This window comes from Spermophilus citellus, assembly GCF_964194105.1.
Source record: "Spermophilus citellus genome assembly, chromosome: 4".
Classification (NCBI taxonomy): domain Eukaryota; kingdom Metazoa; phylum Chordata; class Mammalia; order Rodentia; family Sciuridae; genus Spermophilus; species Spermophilus citellus.
The window spans coordinates 7,645,621-7,658,261 of NC_138185.1; positions in this window are offsets into that span (position 1 = coordinate 7,645,621).

The following is a 12,641-nucleotide window of genomic DNA, read 5'->3' on the forward strand; positions in this document are numbered from 1 at the left end:
CCATGCGGGCTTCAGCGCCTCAGGAGATGGACACTGCCCCTCGTGTCTACCCATCTCCACGTGGAGTGGGTGACCGTGGTGACTGAACGCTGGCCCCTGCCCCATGGAGCCGCCACCGCAGAACGGCAGAGGGTGGAGGGGACGTGGGGCAGGTTGTGTCTCCTGCAACATGTGCCAAGGCGAAAGGTGGACCAGGGGAGGGCCAGGGCGTGGGAGAGGGGTGCGTCTAACCTGGAGGGCACCGTCACAGGGAGGGCCTCCCGAGCACTGTTGGGAACAGACTCAGAGAGACGAGGGTATTGAGCCCTGGGGATTCCTGGAGGAAGGGCAGGGAAATCAGCAAGTGCAAAGGCCCTGAGGTTGGACTGTGCCTGGCTCGTGGACAGATGACAGGTGTGACTGGAGCAGTGTGAGTGAGGGGCGAGGGAGGAGCAGATGGCGCAGAGCCTCGCACAGCGTGGGAAGGACCAGGACCCTGAGGTAGGTGAGAGCCATAGAGGGTTCTGGGCAGAGGAGGGCAGGAGCTGACTGTTCTGAGAGAACCCCTCTGGCTGCTCCTGACTGCCCAGCTCACGAGGAGCCAGGCTGGGCTTGAGGGGCCGAGGTGGACCTGGGTCGCACGGGGCAGAGACTGTCCCTCGATGAGCACCTGCCGTGCCCAGGTCTGCGCCCATGCCCCCTCCGGTCTGCAGGCCAGCGGAAGGTGCCACAGACAGGACACCGACGTCACGCTGCCGTGCGTGTGAGCGCCCTGAGCTGGGCTCAGACCCCGCTGAGCTTGGCGCCCACCTCCTGTCCTTGTGGGGAGGGTGCTCAGGGTGGGGCCGCGGCGGGAGGGCGGCCGGCGGACTCTGCCGCTCAGGGTCTGTGGGGAGCAGCCACACTGGTGGGCCGGCCCGGGCTGGGGCTGACGTCAGTGACGTGGAGTGCTGGGGACCACGCGGGGCACGTGTCACCTGCTCACACAAGGGCACAGCTGGGCAAGGAGGGAGGTGGGGCCGCAGGAGGGGCTGTCTGGGAGGACAGGGGGACAGCTGCTCAGGGGGCAGCTGTGTGCGCCCTGGTGCCCGGGCAGTCGCCTGGCCTCCGGGGCCTCAGCTCCACCTCTGACCCGGAGGCCGTCACCAGGGAGGAGGGCGGGTGCCCAGGGTCTCACTCCGTCTCCCGTGGGCTCCTCAGGAAGAGCATGAGGCGCTCGGGGGGTCCATTCCTGGTCCCCAAAAGACCAGAGGCCGAGGACCCTGTGCCCAGCAGGATTCGCACTCAGCCCTCAGCCCCGAGGCCACAACCTCCAACCAGAATGCCAGGCGTGGGAGTGGCCGCACGGCACCCCCTGAGCTGCTCCGCTGGACCACCCTGTGGACACGGGCGGCTTCCCAGCTGGACCCGCGGAGACCTCCTGGAGGACCCCGTTTCCATTCCCTCCTTTGGTCCCACGCGCCCAGGGGCCATCTTCCCTCCCCGCCTCCCTCTGGGAGGGTCCTGCACGGCCTCCGCAGCCCCGGGCTGCGGGCCAGGGGACCAGCTGGGCAGAGTCTGGCCAGGTTATCGGGTTTCGTGGTCAGCCACCTTCGCCCCTGACCAGTGCTCTTTCCAAAACAGAACGTCCAGTCACCGCCTGTCCCGTGCTCAGAGTCCCTGTGCCCTGACCTCGCTTCCTGCCCACCCGCCCGGGGCTTTCCCGGGTCCTTGCCTGTCGCTGACTCTCATGAAGAGGAACAGCGCCAAAGGGGGCAGAGCATGAGAAAGGGGAGGCCAAGGCCACCCAGAGGGCGGGGGACGGTCAGATCCTGGAGAAGACAAGAGGGAGGCGCAGAGAGAACAGAGACGGAGCCGCAAAGGGAGAGAGACAGAGGCTGGGAGAGACGGAGGCTGGGAGAGAGACGGAGGCTGGGAGAGAGACGGAGGCAGGGAGAGAGACGGAGGCAGGGAGAGAGATGGAGGCAGGGAGAGAGACGGAGGCTGGGAGAGACGGAGGCTGGGAAAGAGACGGAGGCAGGGAGAGAGACGGGGGCAGGGAGAGACGGAGGCTGGGAGAGAGACGGAGGCAGGGAGACAGACGGAGGCTGGGAGAGAGACGGAGGCAGGGAGAGAGACGGAGGCAGGGAGAGAGATGGAGGCAGGGAGAGAGACGGAGACTGGGAGAGACGGAGGCTGGGAGAGGCCCAGGTCCCCGCTCTGGCCCCTGCCCTGCTGCTCCACCAACCCGACCCGACGCCCCGGGAGTTCCTGCTCCCCTCCTCCCCCACGAAGCCCCCGCCCTCCCCCTCCACGCCCAGGTGGCACCTGCGTCTGTGCCCTGGCTCCCGTGTGGGCTGTCTCCTCCACGGGATGTGGGTCCCCTGAGATCAGGGACTGGCCCCGTCCGGTCCCCCACACCCAGCACAGGTGGACACACAGTAGGTGACCACACATACTGGTCGCCTGGCCCCTGGGCCCCTCCCTGGAGGCCTGCCCCGGCCTTGCCCGTGAGGTGGGCTGGGCTTCTGCGGGGCCTCTCGGAGCCCGGCACAGAGCAGGTGCCCGGCGGGTGGCCGGCGAGTGAGCAGGGGAGCCCCATGGCCCCGGGTTCTAATCCCAGGGCCCACTGCCCGCCGGCTTCGAGTGGCCCTGCAGTCAAGCCCCGTGTCCTGCCAGGCCCTGAGGGACGCCCTCTGCAGCCTCGCCCCCGCCTGCCTCCAGGAGGCCAGCATGGGGTGCCCTCGGACCCCCCGCAGTGCAGTCATCAGGGCCGCGTCCTCCTGCGGCAGCGTGACCAACCGACGGGGTGTTTGCACAAACAGCCCCAATGCCACTGGCAGACCTTGGTCACTGGGGGACAGTCTCCAAGGCTCCACCAGCAGCTGTCCCGTCCCTGCCTGAGTCAGGGTCCTGGCTGCCGCCCCTCCCCCTGGGGTGGGTGTCGGGCCCCAGAGTGGCCCCTTCTGCAGGAAGGAGGCCGCAGGCCCTGCTGGTCCTCGGGCTCCGGCAGGCCCGCCCCTGGGAAGCTCCCTGTTCCTTCCCAGGCCGGCTCTGTGTCACCCTGGCTGTGGCTGGCCACCTCGGCTGGAATCCCCCCGACTGGCTTCGCTTGGGGTCAGAGGTCAGGGTCCTGCCGTCCGGAGTCCTTCTCCTGTGCGTCACCCGGGGAGACCCCGCTCCAGGCCTGTGAGCTGCACTCAGTGACTTAGTGCTGCTGAGCGTGCGTGCGCGGGTTAGTGCGTGTGCACCTGTGTGCCGTGCGCGCAGATTAGTGCATGTGCATTAGTGCAAGTGCGTCAGTGCGCGTGCGCGTGGTCAGCAGGTTCCCACTCACTCCCGCCCTGTGGCGTCCCCCGTGACCGCCAGCGCCTCCTCGGGCCCCAGCTCACAGTCCCCTCCTCCCCTTGTCCCTGGGTCCCTCAGTGCACAGTCACCCTCCCACCCACGGACACGCCCAGCTTCCTCGGCGCCCAGCCACGTGCTGGCCTCAGGGAACCAGAAGCAAGTGGGCCTGTGTCCCTGACCTGGTGGGAGAGGCGGTGGGAGAGGCAGCGTGACGGCAGTGGGAGGAGCCACTTGTCCTGGGCTCCACACGATTCCTGGGGCTTCCGGGGTCCAGGCGACGTCAGACTCGGGAGCAAAGGAAAGGAGACAGGGTCCTGTGCCCTGTCCTTAGCAAGGGGGACGGGAGTCGGCGTGACCAGGCACAAGCCCTCTGCCCGTTGGCTAGTGTGACCCACAGGCCTGGGGCCTGGGGACAGCGCGATATGGAATAGGGGCCTTGGTCACCTGGAGCACATGCTGCCACCAAGACAGGGTACAGGTGGGGCTTCCGGCATGTTCCATGGTGCTGGGCACACAGGGCGCCTGGGTCGCTGGGCCTCCCGGCGGAGGTCCCCAGGGCCCGACTGTACCCAGCTGTTTGTTCAGTATTTAGTGTGACAGGGGGCCGTGGGGACAGGCAGCATCTCCACGGCTCTGCAGCTGGGGCGCAGCCCGGGGCTGGAAGCCCGAGTTAGGCACACGGTGGGTGAGGCTGGGTGCGGGCGGAGGCCGGGCACCCGGAGTCGCCAGAGCTGCGGGCTCAGCAGCTGGCCATCCAATGCCAGGACGGTGACCCTGGGCCCTGCGACAGGGGCCGGTGCCACCCTATTCCAGGACAAATCGGAGGCACGGGGAGGTCAGGGCGCTGAGCCCAGGTCACAGAGTCCGGAGGCGGAAGGGCCGAGGTCTGTTTGGCTCCAGAACCAGGCTGGCCCGGCTGGGCCTCGCGCTCCCCAGGGACGGAGGCCGAGGCCCAGGAAGGGCCCTGGAGGCGGCGGAGGAGCAGGAGCCGCGGCCCTGGAAAGGCGCATGCGCGCTGCACAGTCCCGTGCGGGGCTGCCCTGGGCACCCGAGGGTCTGCAGCTTCCCTGGCCCCACCCGCATCGCGACAAGCCACGGGCCTCCAGGTGCTGCTGAAGGTCCCCCGGGAGGCGAAGCGGCACCCCAGGGCCTCCCGCCCAGGGCTCAGCTCAGGGCAGCTTGCCGTGAACCAGTCCGGTCCCCTCCTCCCTCGGAGGGGACGCCGGGGGCATCCCAGGGCCCAGGTGACAGAGGGAGAGGTCTGTGGCTTGCAAAGCTGGGCTTGAGCCCGGGCACCGTCCCAAGTTCCACTTTTCCAAGTCGCTTCCTGTGAGCTCGGTGACCGTCTCCTCATCTGCAGTCACCTTGTCTGTGGCTCGAGGTCACCTGGCTGCACGGCGCCAGGGGCACCCCTCTGCGGACACGAACTGTAGCCCTCATGGGTCGCGGATCCGCCCAGGGGCTCCTCCTCCTGGGAAATTACGTTTCTCAATTGTTGGAAATTCATAAAATAGAGACTCGGAAAGGAAATCTCTCGCTGCCCCCCCCCACCCCCCCACCCCCCGGGTCGCTTTCTCTGTTTTGAAGTTTTATTAAGAAGCTGGGATGCACCGAGTGCGCGATGCAGATCCTGCTGTTCCAAAAGGAAATGGGGTTTTCACATCACTACGGAATCCTCTTGGGTATTATTTTTAACTGTTGCCTCTTCTGTCACACACCCCTGTGTTTCCCCAATTCTTGGACCTCTCCCTCTTCCTTAATAATAGAAACCCCAAGCTTTGGCAGGGCCTCCCCCCACCCATCCATGCCAAAAAAAGGGGGGGGGGACTTTCCTTCCCAGCCTCTCTTGCAGCTAGGTGTGCCCACTGACTAAGTTCTGGCTAGTGAATGTAAATAACTTCCAAATGGTGTCCTTGGAGAGGAGGTGCCTCCTCTTCTTCCCATCCTCCCCATGGGCTGGAATGTAGATGTGATGGCCACAACCTGAGTGGCCATCTTGGGCCAATGTGGGGCAACCCCGGACAGGAACTAGGAATCCTGATGAATCTTTGAAGCCACGTCCACAGTTTGTTCGGGTAAAAGAGAAACCATCTTCTCTTTCATTTGGGATTTGTCATTTCGTCTTTCCTGACTCAAAAGACAAAACTCATCCTAACCTTGCACCAGGAGTTGGTGAAGGAATCTGGTATTTCTCTTGCGCTCCTGTCCCCACTGACTGGGCATCTGGTGGTCCCCACTTCTCAAGCCCCTCTCTGACTCTGCTGTGAACCTCCGTGTCACCATCTGTGACTGTTCCCTAGTACAGAATCCCAGAAGGAAGCTCTGGGTTCAAACCTCTCTCGCCTGTCACCCCCTGTCCCCAGCAGCTCGGCTGACACAGGTGTCCCTCGCTGGCAGGGAGGCCCCGTTCTGGAGCCGGGACAAAGGTCCAACATTCGAACTCGTGTCATCCAGGACCCAAACGAGTCAGAGGCGGCCTGCTGGAGAGTTCCCACATCAAAACGAAGGTGAGGAGCTGTTCTTCACGGTGGCCTGCTGTCAGACCGGGGCTTGGGTTCCAGGGACCAAACCCGCCACTCTGTCCAGCTGACACGGGGGCCTATTCGTGGTTTCTGGGTGGCCGGTGGGCCCCAAGGGAGGCCTGGGGGCCGGGACTGCAGACTCCCCAGGCAGAGTGGGGCCTGGGCCTGGGGCAGCCGCCTGGGGAGTCCCCTTCGAGGGGCTCCCTTCTTCCCTGGGGACCGCCCGCCACACGCTCTGGGACCTCCAGCAGGACGCACACCACTGCCCACGGGAGGCTGCCAGGCAAGTCTCTGGCCTCTTCCCTGGGAGCAGCGCTGGGCGGCAGGAAGTCCCTGTCGGGGTGGGGGCCAGGGCGGGCAGCGGGCCGTGGGGCGGCTGGGCCTGCAGGAGCGCCAATGGGCTCTGACCCGGCCACCTCCCGTCCCGCTCCACAGCAAGGAAACAAGAAGAAATCCAGGTGACAAGGGTGTCATTCCTGCCTGGGTCCCCTGAGGGCCAGGACCCAGGTCTGCCCACCGAGGTCCAGTCTCACCACACCACAGAGACCAAGGTCCATGCACAGGTCATTACCTGGCGAGGGTGTGTCCCCTGACCACAAGGATGGACCTGCAGCCCTAGCCACTCTCGCCTGGACAGGCCCCGGCATGCAGTAGGTGCTCAATAGATAAATCCTGGAGGAATGAATAATGACGTGGGCCTCGTTAATCCGGCCCCTGGTTCCTGGACACCTGGGATGCCCCAGGCCCTATCGTCGGGCTGGGGCTGTGGTAGGAAGAAACAGACCAGCTCCCTCCCTCAGATGGACGGACACTCAGGAGAAAGTCCAGGAGTCTGAGCCCAGGGCCATGTCACACCCCATGAGGTAGCACAGCCCCGGGGGGTGGGGAGCATTTTATGAAGACGCGGAAACCGGTGACTCAGAGATGCTGATTTGGACAAATGGTTGAGATGTTGTCTCTGGGACGGTGACATGTGAGCAGGGACCTAACGTCAGTAACAGATGGAGCCCAGCAAATATCCGGGAAGCATATTCCAGGCAAGGGAGCAGCCAGTGCAAAGGCCCGGGGGTAGGACTGACCTTGGTGCGCGAGGCGGCCAGCGAGCCCTTCACTGGTGCAAGGAGGGGTGCGGAGGGGCGAGTTCTTCTCTCTTCAGTGTCTCTGGAAAAACAGGGTGCGAGGGACAGGCAGTGAATCCTGACCTGTCCCAGAACACAACGGGCCATGTATCCAGTGAGGGTCAAGCTGAAAGTGGGCATCCAGAGGGCCAGGCTCGGGGTCCTGTGGCTCTGCCAACAGACCTGCCCCTGGGGAAGCGCTGCCCAGCCCCGGGCAGGGGCTCCTGGCCGTGCTGGCCCCTCTGGGCAGCCCTGGTGACGGCACCGCAGGCTCCCAGTGTGCAGTCCCAGGAGCAGGAGCTGCCTGCAGGAGGGGAGGCGCTCGGCCCAGGGGGCCTTCTGGAGGCTCCTGGGGATCCCGGCGGCAGAGGTGTCTTAAGACAAACCCGGCCTCGCTCTCCTGGGGGGGAGGCCGCAGCACGGCTCAGTGTGGAGGTGGTGGCCGCTCCCCGGGGCCCCCTAGGCTGGCCTCGGGGACTCCTCCTGCCCTTGGCGCTCTGAGAATGACCAGGACAGCAGGCACTGCTAGGGCCACCTCCTGTGGGCGCCGCAGACTGGCAGGACTCTGCCCCTCCACCGTCCCCCCCCCACAGGTGAGGACGCTGAGCTCCGCTCCGGGGTCTGTGTGATCCTAAAGCCTGTTTCGGGTGTCCTTCAGATGTCCCCTAGGGAGCCACACTGCCTTGGAAATCAAGGGGGAAACAAACCAACCGAACAGGAAATGTCACATTTCTGACCCACTTGTGTGACCTGGGATGGGGCCTGAGCGGGCACCTGGAGGCTTTCTGCCCAGCTGCAGGTGGGGCCTTCTGCCCAGTGTCCCTGGGGCACCCCTGCTCACCAGGGCCAGCCACGTGCCCATCACTGTGACACCTAGCAGCCCCCAACTCTGCCCACCCCCGTGTGAGGACGCTGGCTGGGAGGACGGGGGACGCTGGGCGCCTGGGGGGCTGGCGTCCCTGCTGGGCTGGGCTGCTGGGTGGACCGCTGTCCCTGCAGACCTGAGAAGAAAGGGCCTCCACGGCCTCGTTTTTTCAGGGATAGGAGGAGGCTCAGAGAGGCTGAGTGACTTGCCCAAGGTCACACAGCAGGACTCCATGCTGCAATGTCAGCCTCTGGAACCAAGTGGGACCTGGGACCTGTGGGACCAAGGGAGAGAGGGAGAAGGTGCGCAGCCCACAGCCCGGGCTCACCAGCCCCTCTCAGGCCGGCTGAGGCCTGGCCAGGAGGACAGAAGCCCGCGCTGTGCTTGAGGCTGGGCGGGCAGCCACGGCTGTGGGCTGTGGGGACGGGAGGCTGAGCACGCCCTCCGCCTGCCTGGCAGCAGCCCGTGGCCGCCCGCCAGGCCCTGCCTGACGTCAGGGTCTGACCAGGGACATAATGTGCTGGCTGCAGAGGCAGAGGTGGGGCCGTGAGAGGGAGCTGGCGGAGGAGGGGAGAGAGGCCGAGGGGGACGGAGAGCAGGACGGGGTGGACAGGAAATGGGGAAACAGATGGAGGGAGAGGGAAGTGGAGGGGAGCGGAGGAGCAGGAGGAGCAGGGAGAGGTGCCGAGGAGCGGGGACAGGAGGCGGAGGCAGGGACTCAGGGGACATGGCCGGGGTCCGCTGTGCCCTCTGACCCGTCGGCCACCCTGGGAGCAGTGGGGGTCCTGTTGGAGGGTCTCCCTCACCTGGGGGGGCACAGAGCCCCACTTCGTGGGGGTCCATCCATATGAAGTGCTTGGCAGAGCCCTGCACATAGTAAATGCTCAATAAATTGGAGGTGAGAATTAAGAGGGGCTGGGGGGAGGACAGGAAGCCCACAGGGGGGCAGAGGTGAGAGCGGCCCCCTCCCAGCAGCGGGGAGAGCTCACCCCCACCCCCGTGTGACTCAAGCACACAGACCTTGGCCTGCCCTGGCCTCTCATGGGGCCCAGCCCCCTGTATATGGGCTCCAGAAGGCCATGATCCCAGGGCCATCACGTCAACAAAGCCAAGCAAGGCCAGGCCTGGTCACTTCTGGCCTTCCAGCCCCATCATTCCTCACCCAGCTTAATTATTACATGGTCCAGCAGGGCTGAGGGATCAGGCCGGGCGCTGTCCTGCGTGGGGGCAGCTGGGCTCCTGTGCCCTCCATGGACGCAGGGTGCACCCCAGGACCCCCGCCACGCTTACAAAGGCAAAGCCCCTCTCTCCTGCTCCCACTTCCCCCAGAAGTCTTGGTCATCCTGAGCCGCGCCTTGAAATCCCCCTGTGCTGGGCACTTGCTATGTCCTAAGCGCTGTGCAGATTAGCCCACGAGACACCCCCAGAGCCCAGGAGCCTGGTTATTCCACGTCACAGGTGAAGAAGGTGAGGCCCAGGGCCACCAGCCAAGGAGCAGCAGGGCTGCTGGCCACTCAGTGGGACAGTGGGTGCCATCTCCTGTGCAGGCCAGGCTGTGCCAGGTGACAGGTTCCCAATTAGCTCAACACCAGGGTCATCCTGAAGCCACAGTCCTCAACGGGAGCAATTGGCCTCCAGGAGGCCATGGGCTCTGTCTGGGACATTCAGAGATGTCACTCTGTCACCTGGTGGGAAGAGGCCCGGGATGCTGTCCACACCCTGCGGTACATGGACGCCCCACGATGATCTGTCCCCAAGTGCCAACGTGCGGGGCCAAGGACCCCGGGGGAGGGACATCCGCTCCGACTTCCTCGTCCCAGGGGTGGAAGGCGGGGTGCAGAGGGGTGCGGCTGCCTGGGAGGCCGCCACCACGCGCTGTCCTCCACCCAGGCCCGCTGCCTCCTGACCACATGGCCACTGCCTCCCCGGGCCCGCGGGTCCCTGTTGGCCGGGTGCTCGCCCGTCCCCATGCGGCTCCCTGTGGGCCCCTGAAGACGAAGCCCTGTCGGGCTGGGGAGAGGCCGGGCCAAGGTCACGGTGGGAACCGGGGGTGCTTCGTGAACATGTCGCATGCGCAACGGCACCAGGGCCATCTGGAGCCGGCCACGCAAGCGCCCCAGAGCACGTGTCTTCTGAGCACTACCATGCTCCCGGGTCCCCAGTGCCCAAGCCACAGCGGCGAGTCCGCCCAGGGGCCGTGGGCCGTGGACAAGATGGTTTCGGAGGGACCGAGGCGACTGTGCGGAGGGGCGGGCCCTCCTAGAGGGGGACCCAGGACCTGGAGCGGGAAGGCAGCAGGGTGGCCGCCCCAGGCAGGGGGCCATGGTGCTGCGCGTCCAGCGGCTCCCAACGTGCGGCTCCTCGGCGCAGAGGAAGGACCCGGGAAGGACCCGGTCCTGGCGGTTCCTAACCCCCGGCGGTGGCCTGTGCTGAGTGAGCAACACCAGGGAGCCCGCTGTCCACAGGAAGATGGCCAGAGAAGGAGGTGGCGTGCTTGGTCACATGGTCCCCAACGGTCGGCCCAGGGTTTGAACCCAGAACTGACTCCAAAGTGCACACCAAGTAGATCACTTTCTCCTAACAGCGGACACGCCTGCATTCCAGAACCTTCTGCTCTGTCCTTCCAGAGGGTCAGACATTCCAAACAGCACGGAAGGAAGCTGGAAGGAAGCTGCAGGACGGCTGCCCAGGGAAACTAGTGGGAAATGGAGGTTCAGAGAGGTTAGGGTCTTCCCCAGGGTGCACAGCGCCCCGCAGCAGAGATGGGATTCAACCTTGGCTGGATCCTTTCCCAGAACCAAGACCCCTGGGCCTGAGAGGCAGAGCCTGCGGAGGTGGCAGGGCCCAGGGTCGGTGGAGCCTGAGCAAGCCCAGCAACACCTCAAGCTGCGCGCATCTGAGAGGCAGCTCAGGGTTGGCATCCGGGCCCCCAGAGTCCAAGGCCAGCCCTGCGCTCCTGTGCTGGGCGCACTCAGGCAAGAGGCGGGCCTCCCGTCTCTGACCCAGGGCTCCTCTGAGAGCGCCAAGTAGAATTCTGCAGAATTTAAAAAGCTCTGAGTATTATAAAATAAAAATGTGCAGTCTGTCCGCTCGCTGGCCTAGCGGAGTGCACAGATCGGGTGTATAAATGTAGTCATAATAAAATATGATGAACAATTTGAAACATTCAACAATAAACAAGAGTTTATTTTTCTCTTGAGTGAATGAAGCCCAGGTGTAGACAGCGTAGGGAGTTTGGCAAGTGCACAAAGCCCTTTGTGTCTCAGCTCCTTCTTGTACACTACTCTGCCTTTCGTAAGGGATGACCCTCCTTCTCATGATCCAAGATGGAGGCCATTGCACCAGGCTTCACATCTGCCTTACCCATGGCAGGATAGTAAAGAAAGACGAGGAGTGAAGGGCAGCTAAATCTCCAGGAAGGATTTCAGAAATCGCCACCAATTTCCCACTTCAACGCGATGGCCAGAACTCAGGCCTGTGGCTGCACCCACCTGCGAGAGAAGCTGGGGAAAGCTGTACTTATTCAGCACAGTCACAAACTCAGCTGAAAGTCACTCAAAGATTTGAAAGTAAACAAGATAATTTCAGATTGCGCTGGTGACACGTTGTGGAGGAACAAAATGGGGTCACCTGCTGGAGGATGGGGTGGGGAAGGCATCTCAGGGAGACATAAATGACAAAAAGGCCTCATGGGACAAGCATTCGGGCACCCAGAACAGAGATGGTGCTGCCCTGAGGCAGGAACACGCCCAGTGGCTGAGAAACCGAAAGGAGGCCACAGAGTCTGGAGCCAGGAGAGACAGGGACACTGGAAGGAAATGAGGTCAGGCAGGGCTGGGTCCCCGGGGCTCTGCAGGGGACAGGAGCTGGGGTCCACTCCATGAACGGTGAGGGGTGGCTTAGAGGGGGAGGCACCGGGAGGTTCGCCTGGAGCCTGCGAGGACTCCCCTCCTTCCTCCCTTGGTGGCTCCATCAAGGTGGGCAGGGTCCCCTGCGCGGTGCCAGGAGCTGGGCTGAGGGGCGGCCCCAGGAAGAGGGGAGACGGAGCCAGCGCCGACCCAGGGAGGGGAGGGGGCGCCAGGGGCAGGACCACGGAGCTTCCTGCTGTGGGTGACACCTGGGCCGGAACGTGGACCATCAGGAAGCTGGCCCTGTGAAGGCTGGGAAGAGGGCGACCAGGTGGCCGGGACAGCTCGGGGCAGGCCCGCGGGCGGGCGGCCGAAGACAGCGCGGGGACGGCCGCCCAGAGTCTCCCAGGCCCCGCGGAGGTGCAGGAGGGCGGGGCGGCTGCCCTGTCCCCGGGGAGCGGGAGGGAGGGCCCCCAGGAGGGAGGGCCACAGGATGATTTACTCAGAGCTTGACCCCAAATCCCTGGGAGGGGCCGCGGCGGGTCCTTGACAGGCAGGGACCCAGCTCCCCCAGAGGGTGTTTACAGCGGGGACAAGGACTCTGCCTTCCTGCGGTTGCCTGTGCCTGCCGGGATGTGCCTGCCCCAGACCCCGGTGACTCAGCGCGCTGGCCCCGCCCCTGCCGGATGGCCCCGCCCCGCCCCTGCCGGCCCCGCCCCGCCCCTGCCGGCCCCGCCCCGCCCCTGCCGGCCCCGCCCCGCCCCTGCCGGCCCCGCCCCGCCCCTGCCGGCCCCGCCCCGCCCCTGCCGGACGGCCCCGGCCCGCCCCTGCCGGACGGCCCCGGCCCGCCCCGCCCGCTGGCCCCGCCCCGCCCCGCCCGCTGGCCCCGCCCCGCCCCTGCCGGCCCCGCCCCACCAGGTCTCAGAGCTGCAGGATCCTGGCCCAGCAGCGCCCAGGTCCCCGTGAGTCCCGCGCATTTCAC